The sequence below is a fragment of the Equus przewalskii genome, chromosome 4 (assembly GCF_037783145.1).
Source record: "Equus przewalskii isolate Varuska chromosome 4, EquPr2, whole genome shotgun sequence".
In the NCBI taxonomy this organism is placed as follows: domain Eukaryota; kingdom Metazoa; phylum Chordata; class Mammalia; order Perissodactyla; family Equidae; genus Equus; species Equus przewalskii.
The window spans coordinates 9,244,841-9,258,882 of record NC_091834.1 but is presented as its reverse complement, the minus strand read 5'-3'; the positions used below and the strand labels follow the sequence as shown (position 1 = coordinate 9,258,882).

General features: G+C 45.4%; 1 long non-coding RNA gene across 2 annotated transcripts; it reads right to left on the bottom strand.

Moving 5' to 3' along the window:
• Positions 1 to 4,256: 4,256 nt before the first annotated feature.
• On the bottom strand, positions 4,257 to 13,945 carry LOC139082753 (uncharacterized). 2 transcript variants are annotated; one of them, XR_011538957.1, is made up of 3 exons: positions 13,741 to 13,945; positions 7,707 to 12,650; positions 4,257 to 7,425 (listed from the first exon to the last, which is right to left on the bottom strand). It is a non-coding gene; the product is annotated as an uncharacterized lncRNA (long non-coding RNA). The 2 variants fall into 2 exon arrangements; XR_011538958.1 differs by having other exon boundaries at positions 12,466 to 12,650; positions 13,741 to 13,859.
• Positions 13,946 to 14,042: the final 97 nt, after the last annotated feature.

The window sequence follows — 14,042 nt, the reverse complement described above, 5'->3', positions numbered from 1 at the left end:
TGTATACCCACTACCAGGGGCAGAGTGGGGTTTGCTTATATAGGCAATGCATAAAGTCTACATGTTTGCCAAGTGGGACTGTCCTTGGTACAAGCAGCATTCCCAGGAAGAGCAGGTCACGTGGAGGGGCTCTGTGTTCCTTTAAGATGTGGTGTTCTTTGAGTGAGGTAAGTTAAGATCCAGGTGTGCCAGGCCCTGGATCATTACAAATCCCAGAGCCTTGGTGTCCCACCCAGTAGGGGCCAGAAGGACACATGACTCTTAAAGGGCTTTCAGTTTATTGCTCAGCATACGAGACCTTACATTCCACCCCCCATGTGTTCCAGTGTTCCTCATGATCTTACTGTGCCATTCTTCTGAAGATCCTCTTGGGCCAGGCACCTAGAGAAACGTTATAACCATATACCACAACATCAATAGAGAGCACAGCAAGAAATTAACAGCAATAACAAAAAGGCAAGAATGCCAAAGAACACTTTCCACCATGCTACCCCATGGTTGAAGAGAGAGGCAGCATGATGCATACTAGCAATTTTATAAGCCAGCACTGGTGTGTGCCCAGTCAACAAAGAGGCTGGCAGACGTTGTCCTAAGGAAGAAAAGTATGATGTTTAGAGGGAACTTAAACAGGAAGGTCCTGACCCTCCAACATGACACATGCCATTGCAGTGTCTTCTTTAAGTATGATACTGGCCTGTCGTTTTAGAGCAGGATATCAATGCCACACTGTTTGTCCAGTTTCTGTGGCACCACAGGGGCAGTGTCATAGGACAAAGGAGGAATAATAACACATCAGAGGAAAAGGATGAAAGTGCCTTGGGGAATTGGAGGCCCTGGATTAGTGAATTTGGGTGGTCTCCCCAAACTAAAGGGTGTTACCATGATATCCTATTCTAAGCCTTTCCTCCATGGGGCTAATGGACCTCACCAGTGGGCCCCCAGCTGCCAGTCCTGAGGCCAAGTGACCACATGAGTCCAGGTAGGGAGTTCTTGTGCCAGAGGCAAAAGCAAGTTTTTCTGAGTGCCTATCTGTGGTTGTAGCTTTTCTTCTCGATGGGCTCTTGTCAGTAGACATCCTATCAGGTCCTTGTGTCAACATCTAATATGCACTGGGCCTGGTATGTCTTTCATGTTCATTTAGTTGACATACAGCTATTGTCAGGCGTCTTGTCCAGTGGGCTAGGGTCCTTTCTTCTGTCCTTAATTGTTTCAGCAAGCTGTTCATTTGTTCCACCAGCCCTGTGGCTACGGCGTTGTATGGCAGGTGGAAATGTCAATGTATGCTGATTTGATCATCCCATGTTTGTACCAGGTGGCCAGTAAAATATGTACCTTGGTCACTGTCGATGTCCGCAGGGACACAATAAGTGGCACAGAGGTGTTCTAGGTCTCTTATGGTGGTCTTTTGTGTGATCTTCTTGCTGGGTTATGCTTGTAGTAGTCCTGTATACGTTCCACACAAATAATGGCATGCTGTCATCCATTAGAGAGAGGCAAGGGCCCGATGCAGTCCACCTGCCAGGATTGAGTGGTCTGGTTGCCTCTGGTGATTTAGCCTACATCCTTGGGAATGTCCCCAGGTCTCTACAAGGAAGAGGAGGCCATGGCTGGCAGACCTGTAGAATATCAGCATAGCATAGTGGGAGGCCCCAGGCCTTGGCAATAGCCCATAGAGTCCTTTTTCCTTTATGTCCAGTCTTCTTGTGTAGTAATTCCACCTCTCTCTTGGCTGGTACTTCTTCCAGGACTAAAATCCTAGCTAACTTGTTGACTTGTTGGTTTCCAGGTGGCGTTGTCACCTGATGTGTAGAGACATGGTATATGGTTGTCATTCCCTGGATCCTGCTGCCAGATACCATCGCAGACCTCTGCCCTCCACAATGGGAGACCATTGATAGTCAACTTTTGTTTTGCCCATTGGGCCGTCCACAGGGAGAGCCCTTTATATGCTGCCCAGCTCTCCATACACAGATGTATTAGATCAGGCTTTTGAGTCAACACCATCTAGGCGCCCTGTAACTCAGCCCTTTGACTACTGTACCCAGAGCCAGAATCTAACCACATGCTGTTGGTCAAAGACTGGAAGGCCATTGCTGTCCACTGGGGGATGGGGATGTGATTGCCCCTTGCAGAGCCATGCATCTACCGGGCCTCTCCCAGAACTGGTCCTTCTTCCCATGCATTTGACAAGGTTTCAGACATGGGTCCATCATCCAACATTGTTCTTTCTTCTGAGGTATATGTTATTGGTCCTAGAATGGCATGCAATTCTGTACTTAAGGGACTATTGTGGGACCCCTTCCCTGTGCAGTCAGGGTCCCTCATTGTTCTAAGTATGTTTGCCATTTTGCCAATGTCTGTGGGCTGTTCCCACGTGGGGCTTTTGCAAAGTGTCCCCCAGCCACGCTGCAAGGGGCAGATGGGTACCGATAGTGACTGGCAGGAAACGGGTTATGGGCCCCACCTGTTGGTGGGCCAAGTAAGCAGCATACACTTGTCCCAGGGTGCTATACCAGTTTTGGGCCTCTTTCCACAGTTGGGACCAGAAGCCAACGGGAACTTGCTTATTGCTTTGCATCTGCCAGAGATCTCATCCAAACCTCTCTGGGTAACTGGAAATGTCCAATTCTCATTGTTTTCCCTGTGTCAAGACACCCAAAGACCGAATTTGTTTTACTGCTATTTTATCCTGGGTGAAGGCCTCCTGCTCGGTGGTCCCCCAGTCCCCCATGACACCCTTTCACAGAACCTAGACAGAGGGTGGAGCAGTTGGGCTAAATGAGGAATGAAATAGTGCCAATAACCTAATAAGCCCACAATGGTCTGTAGTTGTTTTTGGGTGTTGGGTGTAGGGAAAGCCTGTATCTTATCTATAACAGCAGCGGGAACCACTTTTGTCTTACCCGACCAGACAACACCCAAGTATTTGACAGATAACGCAAGTCCTTGTAATTTGTTGTCATTCACCACTCATCTTTGTTGGCACAGGTGGGTGATGAGGGAGCTGGCGGATTCCTGGAGGTCTGCAAAAGACTCAGAGATTAACACGGCATCATCAATTTAATGGGTCAGTCCAGGGAAGGTATCCATACCTAGGATGTACTCAGATATGGGAGCAAGATATACCATATACCATTTTGGCAGGAGACACCCTACCTGCAGCACCAGCAGCACTGGTTTCACCCTAACTGTGCCCCCACCATAACCATCTATGACAGAAATAGGACCCTCAAAATGGGATGCATTTCCGTGAATCAGAGTGCATTCTGCTCCTGTATCTGCTAATGCTAAAACGGTTATTTCCAAATGTGGCCTCTGGTCCTCCAATATCTGGGCCACCTACACGGCATTGCAGGAGTGGGCCAGGGTCCTTTGGCCTCCCTCCTAGCCCAGAGGCCTGGGATGAGAAGTGAATGAGCTCATCTCCACCCCTAACAGCAAAATGCCTTCCACTCCAGTATCCTAGATATGCAAAAAGCCACCTTATGATGCTTACTGGACCTGGTAGCTGCTTAAAGCACTAGAGGCAGGTGTGGAGAGAGGGCTCGCAGGCGAGTGGCCAGGCAATGAGCGAGGCCAGGAGCAGGTGTGGCTGAGGAGCTGGCAGCAGGCATTCTGTGGGCCTGGTAGCTCTCACTCCCCCCGCCTGACCTTTTCTCTTGCCCCCATGTGGGTGGCATCTGCGCTCCAAAGGACGACAGGAGGCAGTGTGCCTAGGCAGCTCCATTCTATTACCTGGCAACTGGCCTCAACACCCCGCCAACTGGGCACACTCCAGGGGCTTCCAAAGGGGGCGGGTGGTGACGTGCTGACCAGGTCACTCGGCTGGCGCTACTTCTGGAGTGAACACTTCCTCCTGCAACTGCCTTACTGTTACTTTTGCTTCCATCTCAGCTTCATTGTGAGCTCTCTAACAGTGAGGAGGGGCCATCCCACAGCTGCGGCAATGGCCTGGGACTCTATCATGCCCAGGACTTCCCCTAGGCCCTTTGAAATTTGCGGGAATCCTTGTAATCATGCGGTGGGCCCCATCCATCTAGGATGGTAGCACTCAGCCCACATGTTGAGAACACCAGCCAACCCAGGATTATCTCTGTAGATTTCTTCTTCCTATTCTCGTATATTTCAGCACTTATAGGGGTTTCCTCCATCTCCTGGCTGGCTCACCATGTGTTTGGCCACACACCCAGTTGAGCAAGCAATGCAGGATAGGGTGTGGAGAGAATGAAGAAAAGACCCAGAGATGGCATACGAGACATATAGGTTTACTGGGACTTATGCATAGGCAGTGATCCAGGGCGGCTGGCTGGTGGGAGTTGTGCACTCCCTACTGTGGGCAGAAAGGGGGTTACTAAATAGGCAGGGGCCAAAGGCTAAAGGTTTGCCAAGAGGGACCGCGTTCGATATAGCCAGTACGCCCAGGACCAGCAGCTCATGTGAAAGCTCTCTGTGTTCCTTTAAGCCTGATGTTCTTGGAGTGAGATAAGTTAAGATCCAGCTTGGCCAAGCCCTGGATCATGACAAATCCTAGAGAGTTGACCTCCAGCCCAGGCGGAGCCCAGAAGGACACATGGTTCTTAAAGGGCTCACAGTTTATTGCTGAGAATGTGAGATCATACAGAAAGCAATATGGGAAGGCTAGTGGCACTGAATCATTTATCCAATCATGACAAAGAGAAATGGCTGGGAAAGAGGCTCCTGCATTACTCAGGAGAATGAGAAGTGATGGAATGAAAACTGGATTTCACGAAGACCTCAAGCTGATATCCGATTTGTCTCTTAGACACACTCATATTTCCCTCACCATAACCAACCATGGCACTGCTGAGACAGTGAAAGCGTAGGAATAAAGTGATTGTTGTAGAGATGCCAACCGTTGTGTTCTACTCAGACCTTCTTTTGAAGTTTAGCCTCAGCCATAACTGCTCTGTCCTAGACAAGTAAAGCCAAAGCTCCTTTCCACCCCTCTCCCAACATTGAAACGGCCAAGGCTAAATTGGAATGAGTAGATCAGAGTATTTTTTCTCAATAATTAGAACTAAAAGACACTTTCAGTGAAAAATCACTATATAGTATATATTTGAACTGAAAAATTCTATAGGAAAGGGTTCTGGTTGCCATACTGGGCCAGCTTTAAGGAATAAAACTAATACTGACGCACAGAAATGCCAGATTCACATGCGTATGACCTCTTGTGTATGGGATTCTCCAACTTTCTGCCAGATCTGTTACCCTTGACTCTGGCTTAAAGTTTAAGCTCCTAGAACGGTGTTTCTCAGACTTTGGTCCATGGACCACCTGCATCAGAAGCAGTTGGAGGTTTGAATAAAAGTGCAGGTTCTAGGTAACTTCAAACACAATAAATCAGAATCTTAGAATGAAGGCTGAAAGTGTGTAGTTTTCAATGACCTCCACGGCTAATTCTTATTCAAACTGATTTTTAAGAACTGGTCTCCTAGCAGTAACTGATAGAGTGACACAGTTCCTTTGAAATAGACTGGTTCCCCACATGAGAAAGAATCCATCCTGGAAAGGTGCTCATGGGCTCCCTCCCAACACACAAACCCTTCCTCTCTTATGGCACCTTGGATGCTGCTGCTCTAACAGGGCATCACATTTCTCCACGACAATTCCACCAGAACCTCAAGCGGAAACTCCAGTTCTTTCTCTATTCTGTGACCTCAGGCAAGAAGAATTGTTCATTAAATGAACCAGCTCTAACTTGCTGTACTGTACCAGGGATCACATATTTTAACTATTTTGCAGGTTTATAAAAGTTTATTCCTTACCTTGAAGCATAAAAGTATTCTCATTTATATTTTTCTAATAGTGTTAAGGCTTTGTTCTTCACATTCATTTCTTTGATCTGCTTTGAACTGAATTCTTGTGAATTTGAGATCAGGTAGGAATCTGAGTGTGGAGATCCAATTTCTCCCCCATATTATTGCCATTCCATCATTACTCCCACTGTTTTTCATCGCCACCCCTGTGATAACTAAGTTTATAGAGGCTCACACAGCCCTTCCTGCTCTCTCTCCTCTTTTCACTGTATGTGTCCACTTACATGTAACAGTTTCTCTAAGGAAACAGCTAGAGGCGGAGTCACTGTGTATGCACAACTTCACCTTTACAAATGGGGCCCAATCCTGATTTTGTCTGTTCCTGTGTGAGGAACACTGTATTCTAATTAGAATAGCTATATAACAATTATTGCTTGTTGGTAAGTAAATTGTCTTGCATTATTTTTTCAAAGTTTTCTTGGCTTTATCTTATGCATGAATAAACCCTCCATATGTAAATTTATTTATTTATAAATTAATGTTACATTAACTATGGTATAAATCCAATATGTATGTTACAAAACCTACACAGAATACATAATTTAAAAATATGTGATAAAAGTAAATAAAAATAGTAGTTCTAACACTTTATTCCCACATACCAATGTGTTGTCATGCATCCCACTTTGTAAACCACAGCACCACCAACAGGAAAGTAGATGCCCTCCCCATGTGATGGAGAGTGCTGTGTCCAGGCTCCTGTGTCATTTTATTCTAAATTTTTCCTATTTCTTGACTTACCCCACATCCCTAAGACAAATCATACTCAATGTCTTCTTTTATCTTCAAACCAAGTTCGCACAATCACTTCATAGTACAACTTTGTTTCATTCTCTGAATTACTTCTGGGTCAATGAAACTTGATAGTGTCTTTTCATGTTCTTTAAAAAGGATTACCCCCATAGCTGATAAATCTTGGGCTTGATCAGCTCTTTAAAGGAGTCCTTTGTGAGGAACGTCCAAGAAGACCAATTTTCATCATCTATTGACTGAGAAAACGAGTGTGGCCTCATAGAGTTTCATTGTCTTCACTAGTTACAAACATGACATGAGTTACTGTTGTGAATCAGTCTAGCCCTGCAACTGACATGTTCTGGGTGCTCTTGATGAAGTTGTTGAATTTGAAATGAGAGGTTCACTCCATGAAAGGTGCGTGCACTAGAGAGGAGGGAGCAGGTGCTCTGATCCTGCCTCAGCTGCTCACGGTCTCATAATATGGAAGGAGTCACCTGTGTTTTGGGAGCTGTTTCATCATCTCTAAAAATGAAAAACAATGAGGCTTCTGGTAGAGAGGGTTCCCCTATCATCTTTAAGTGTCTAAGCTACTGTGTTTCCTTAGCAAACCTATGACTTCATTTTAAAAAGGGGGTTACTAATTCTAATAAAAGACAAATGAAATTTTTAAGAAAAAATATTTACTCAACACACAGTGTTAAAAGGTGTAAATTGGAGATACAAGAAAGAAAATCATATCCACGGTCCTCTCATCAAAATATGTCAATGGCTTCCTTCTTTTTTGGTTTTCCAGGCTTGTCCATTTCACTAGTAATTGTCCTCATGTGTATATCTAATTGATTCCATGTGACTGAAATGAAGAAGTCAGATTAGATTAGTTCTCAGATTCTGTGATGGCCAGAAGAACACTGTTCCAGATCAGATACAGATGCCAGTGTCTCAGAGGTTAAATTAAAAGTCAAAGATTCATTACCTAGATCTCTGCTTGCCCCTCTGCCTGAGTCTGGATCTGCTCTCCCCACCCCCTGCTCCCAGGCTGGCTGAGCTCAGCTCCGTCAGAGCGGTGTCAGTCCTGGCAGCAGCAGGAAGACCCGGATGAGAGGAAGTCCTGCTCCCTCAAGCAACACCTACCTCTCTTTTCCTGGAGACCAGGGGTGTCCTCATTAGAACCCTGCAGACTCCTACATGAGGGCTGAGAGGGAAAGCCCTGGCTGCTCTTTGACTTAGTCCTGAACAAGAGATTTCCTCTATTGTTTTTTTAAACGTGTGTCTCTTTTGGACGAGTAGAACCTTTCAGCGCCCCTTAGAGAGGAGCACAGACACACTACAGCACAAAGAGAAGTAGAGGAAAGGAGAACAAATGTCACCCATTAATATAAATGTCTAAGCCCAAGATGGAGCTGCTCGTGCTCAGGGTGCATGTCAGGAAACTGAAACTTCAATAACTTTCCTGTCCCTGTAAATGCTGTGCTGGACCAGAAACACAGTCTATCCAGCCAGCCAGGCCCCACCTGCCAAGGATCTGTGATGATTTCCCTGTTGTAAATAACGTCAGATATGCAACCCCAGCCAATCATTGTAAGTGATATACTCTTTCTCTGTTTCCTGATTGGCCTGCTGGCCTTATATGGAAATACTGACTTCCTAGCTAATCCTGCGTGTTTGCATTGCTCTTCCAGAGGCTCCATAGAGCTTCTCTTGCCCACAATCCCTGGGAAGAGAGCTCCACAGCCTGTGGATATTGGCCCTGATATTTGTGCCCCTACATTAACCCCAGCATGTATGGGGTTGAAACCATAAGCAAGCATCCCCTTTCCCTGCTTCTTTAGTTACATTCACATATAAACATCGATTTCTTTAACCTTTGTTTCCCTGAGCTTCACGTATGCATGAAACTGGTGTTGAGATTAGAAAATTGACCTCCCCCTGCTTAAGGCACAGAGAGTTACAAAGTGTTAAAGCCCAGGTGGCCTCATGCTGAAGTCATGGCTACTTACGGGTCCTTGAAGTTTATTGTAGGAAAACTGATGTCCAGAGAATGTCAAGAAAGGGAAGCTTCTGTGACCCTAACTCCTCAGCTTCATAGCACCAGAATGCACCATCCATCACGGAAGCAGACAGCCAAGGACACCCAGCTGCAGAATCTCTTGTCTCCCCACCCTTCTGCCTGCACTTAGTCATGTTCCTCACAACCTTCACAATCCCTTGCCTCCTGTCTTTCAGAAGATGAATCTGAGTGCTGACTCCTATCTCCCAACTGACATCACCTGAAATAAACTTCTTCCCTTGTCCACAAGCCTGCCATCCAGGTTTTAGGCCCCTCTTATGAGGCAGCTAAACAAACCTGTGTTTGTGTTGGTCACATTGTGAGGCAGTGTGCTCCTCAATCCGTTGATTGTGTTCACTTGAATAAGGTCATCAAACTCAATAACATATTGCATTATTTTTGTAACGGGACACACTGAAACGAGTATTTGGCTGCAGGTTGGGGGGAAGCCTTTGTTAAAATCTATGACTGGTTGGGGCTGGCCCCGTGGCCGAGCGGTTCAGTTCGCGCGCTCCACTGCAGGCGGCCCAGTGTTTCATTGGTTCGAATCCTGGGCACGGACATGACACTGCTCATTGAACCACACTGAGGCGACGTCCCACATGCCACAACTAGAAGGACCCACAATGAAGAATATACAACTGTGTACCGGGGGGCTTTGGGGAGAAAAAGGAAAAAATAAAATCTTTAAAAAAAAAAAATCTATGACTGGTTATTGTCAATAGTTGTGGAGTCCTTAATTTGAGCAGCAAGTAGAAAAAATAGTTATATTAATCTAGAGAAAAATAGTTTTCAAAGGTGACAATGTGAAATACACTTTATTTTCATAAAAAAATAGATCATTTAGATCATTGTAGACTTTCTCCCTCAAGATAATATTTTCTTATTACTTTAAATCTAGAAAATACAGAAAAATAGAAAGAAAACAGTTCACACCACCCAATTGCTCACCATCTATATTGAGATCTTTCTACTGGTCCTTTTGCTATGCAGATGTCACCACAATTGTCACTTTCTTTTCCGTTTAACATTTTACCACAAATGGGCTGGACTGAGGCAGAAGGAATAAATGATAGCACCGAATATTCTTTTAACAGAGTATTCTATTTCTTTATATCTGGCCAAGACCTCAGCAGCTCAGCACAACTGAAAAGCCTACATCTGGGGACACTTGAGCCTGGAATCTTGGTCACAGCTGAGCAGGTCTGACTTTCAGCTTCTACTATAGAAGAGGAGCTCAAGCAATGGGTCTGGTACTAGGTGCTGAAGGACCCACAACTTCCCTCCCTGGGCCACATCCCCTTTACAACTGCTTCCTCCTCTTAGCCGTCAGGGAATAATTTGCACAACTAACTAGCATCGCTATACCAAGGAGGCCCTGTGTATAATTAGTATAACTGGAAAGGAAGGTTCCTTAAAGTTGAAAGTCTAGGCCACCTCTATTTCTCAAAGCTTCATTTCACGTGTATTCCTCTCTGACCCTTCACAGTACACCGTCTTACCATTTTAGAGGATATGGTGCTGAAATGGGAAGACCTGGTCCTGCCCCGGAACCTCCTTGCCCCTGATTCAATCTAGGCTTCCTCCTTTGCTTAAGCACACACCTCTGATTGTCCAAATTGGAATTATTCCCTACAATTTCTACTTTATGTGGACCCCGGATGTCGTCTATGGCAACTTGGCAGTTTCAAGGTGAAGCAATAATCCCACCGTGTCCTGGGCATTTCTGTGCATCTGGGACTGGGCAACATGCTTTGCTCACATCATTCTGTTTACTCCTCAGTAAACAGTTTGCTCTCACTTTTTCTTTCAAGGAAGATTGACCCTGAGCTAACATCTGTGCCCATCTTCCTCCACTATATATGTGGGATGCGTGCCACAGCATGGCTTGATAAGCAGTGTGTAGATCAGTTCCCAGGATCCAAGCCGGCAGACCCTGGGCCCCTAAAGAGTAGTGTGTGAATTTCACAGCTATGCCTCCAGGCTGACCCCCTCTCCATTTTTATGGATGAGAAAGAGTAGATGACATAATGTTCCCAAGACTACAGAGCTATCATGTTATTTTAGAGCATTTAAAGTCCCCTTCTGATGGGCCCTTGGGTGAAATGTTCTAATGAAGCTCAGATGGCGGGCATGGGTTTCTGGCAGGGATTACTGTTCTGTGGTTGTGCCTCCCTCCCAAGCAAGCAGCACACTCATTCCTCTATTTGTATCAAGTGGGAAATGAAGCATGGGATTTGTCTCTAGCCAGACCTGGCTCCATATCCCTACCTCATTCTCTGAAGATATTGTCAATCAATAGAAACAGAAAACAGTGTAAGAGCAAAGCATCTATTTGGGATCCAAGAATTGCAATTCGGAGTACAGCTTCAGGTAGAAACCCAAATAGTGTCCTATTTGCAGGAGAGGACTTCAGGGTTTTTATGGGAAAAAGGGAGGAAGGTGAGGTAAGTTGTATTGAAGAAGGGTTCATTGGTGCGAGAAGAGGCAAGGCTAAGATTGTACTTCATAGATTGGTTTGAGATTCAGTCGTCAGGAAAAAGGTAGATTTTTACTTCACCGATTCGTTGGCAATTTGGTCATCGGCAAAGTCCAACTTGGTCAGCTCTTATAAACAGGATATTCTTGTCTTTACTGACTTCTTGGAATGCTGGCGCGTTGGTCCAGTTTAGAAGTCAAAGAAAACAAGATGAGCAAGACAATTCCTCTGACATGGCAGCTCAGCCTCTGTTTTAATATGACTCCTGTCATGTCGTCTCTCACAGTGTGCAGCTTTGTGAAAATGATTTAATTTTGTTTTTTTCCTAGCCCCACTTTCCCTATTTCTAAAGTGAGTCTAATAATATTAATCCCACAGGGCTATTTTCAGGATTTAGTAAAACAGTGAACACCAACCAATGAGTGCATTGCTATAGCGTAGTTGATGGTCAATCCAAGAACACCAGCATTGCTGTTACTTTTCCGTCAACCTTTTTTCCCTGAGGAAGATTCACCCTGAGCAATCATCTGCTGCCAATCTTCCTCGGGTGTTTTTTTTTTTCCATGAGGAAGATTAACCGTAAGCTAACATCCATGCCAGTCTTCCTCTGTTTTGTATGTGGGTCGTTGCCACAAAATGGCTGATGAGTGGTGTAGGTCCCCACCCAGAATCTGAACTCTAGAACTCAGATCACCAAAGTAAAGCCACAGAACTTAGCTGCTATGCCATGGGTCCAGCCCCCTCCATTGGCATTCTCTAGGTTTCTCAGAATGCTCACCATCATTGTCCCTCCTTTCAACTTGTGGTCAGAATTCTGTCTCTTCTCTCTAGGACCCCTCCCTCCCTCATTTCTCACCAGTCACCTCCTTGTGCCCCCAGGGAGCAGCACCACAGGGCCCTAACCTGGCCTTCACCACCCACCAAGGCATGGATCCTCTCGCAAGGTAACTTTTCTATTCTCCCCACCAGGGCAGGACACAGGGAGATGCTGGGCTTCTTGTCCTGCTGTGGGCCCTCCTGTTCCCAGTAAATCTGGCCTCCTTTCTGGGTGCAGGTGCACAGGAAGGGTCTCAGCCCCTTGCTGCCCCTGTTTTACTGCTGTCTCCCTAGCAGGTGCTGGTCAATGTGCTGGAGCCGGCCACAGGGGTGGGGTTAATGGTCACCCTGGCTCAGCTTGGCCATCTTGCCATGCATGGCCCACATCATGGTCAGCTACATCCACTCCGTACCACCACCAGTGGAGGGCAAGGATTCTGAGAGACTCCTCTGACTGGCTATGTTCACAGCAGATGTGCAGTGGGATTTGGTCCTAAAAGTAGATAAAAAGTCACCGTGATGGAGGCCTAGGATGGCTCAAGACATACCCTGTTGGTCCTGAGGTGAAAGTAGAGAAGCACAGTGCTTCTAAACTACGTTTACAGATGATCCAGTTCAGTGTTTCTGAAGCATTTTCAGGAGATTCTGTGCTGCAAAATCCAGTATCCGCTAGCCTCGTGCAGCTCTTGAGCACTTGAAATGCAGCCAGACCAATAGTTCAATCTGAGATGGACTGCATGTGTAAAGGACAAACCTTATTTTCAAGTTAAAATAAGGAAAACATTAATAATCTTTTATATTGACTGCACATTGAAATGATATTTTGGATATCTCAGACTAAAATATAGTCCTAAAATGAGTTTTACCTGTTTCCTTTTACTCTGTTTAATGCAGCAACTAAAAAAATTTAATTTGTGGCTCAAATTAATGAGTCGCTTTTATTTCTATTTAACTGTTACAGATTAATGATCAAGAATCTGACCATCTCGAGTGAAGAATGCATAAACAAAATATTTTGCAAACAATTTCAAGGGTAAAAACTCTCTGCAGCAGAGGAGTCAGCGGTTAGATGCACACGAGACAATATTGCCGCCTTCTTGGCACCCTCATCCATTAGCAGGCCTGCCACTCAGATCATGGTGGTAGGTGACAATCCTCATGCAGGGTGATGCAGTCAGCCCTGGGGAGACATCGGGCCCTCCGCCTTCCACTTCCTCCCTAATGCCACCCCCTATGGGAATTAGGGCAGATCTCCAGCTGCTCTGCACCTCTGTTCTATTATCTATAAAATAATGTGGTTGAAGCTGACAGTATATGGTTCTGATTTCTGTATTAAAGCGGAATCATAAAAAAGTTATATCTACGTTCACCACATTCTTACAATGGCAGTCAAATTCTTGAAAAAAAAAGAAGAGAATAGAAAGGAAAGGAAAAGAAAAGAGGAGAAATCTGTGTTACTAATCTTCCAGCGCCACCAGGAAACTCCTCTGCTGCTATAAGTGGGGGAAAGAAAAAAGCTCTTTGGGATCTAGGCTGACTTAAAATACCTTTTCAATTGAAAAGTCAAGTTTATGTATAATTCAGTAGCACGGTAAAATGATTAATGAAAGGAAAGTCTAAATGATCTGAAGGAAATGACTTCCTCAGAATGTTAACTCACTATCAGCCTAAGCTTCTGTTATTGCAGTGAGAAAGCTATAATTCAGACATGCCTCTTGTGAAAGAGCCCAGCACCCCCAACCTCTCCTGAAGGCCTAGGTCGAGGCTAAGACCCCCCCCCGTATGTGGGAGAAGGGGTCGGGGTAGAGGGGGCTGAATCTTACTTTAGGTTGCTTTTCAGGTTGTTCCTTCATTTCAGCTTCCCCATTGTGCTAATAAAACAGAACCCTTTCTCCTTCTTGCACCCACCTCAGTGCCATATCATTGCATCTTTATTACACCCACAGAACATAGTGCAATGTTCCCAAATAATGGGAGCTTCATGAATACTATTTGGATGAATGAGTCTTCTCAGTGTTCTCTGGTGGCCATATATTCTACGTGGTTTGATCTAAGGTGGAGGAGCTTGCTGTACTGTCTTCACATAGAGCGGATGTGCTAACAGTGGTGAGGACGCTCCTTCACA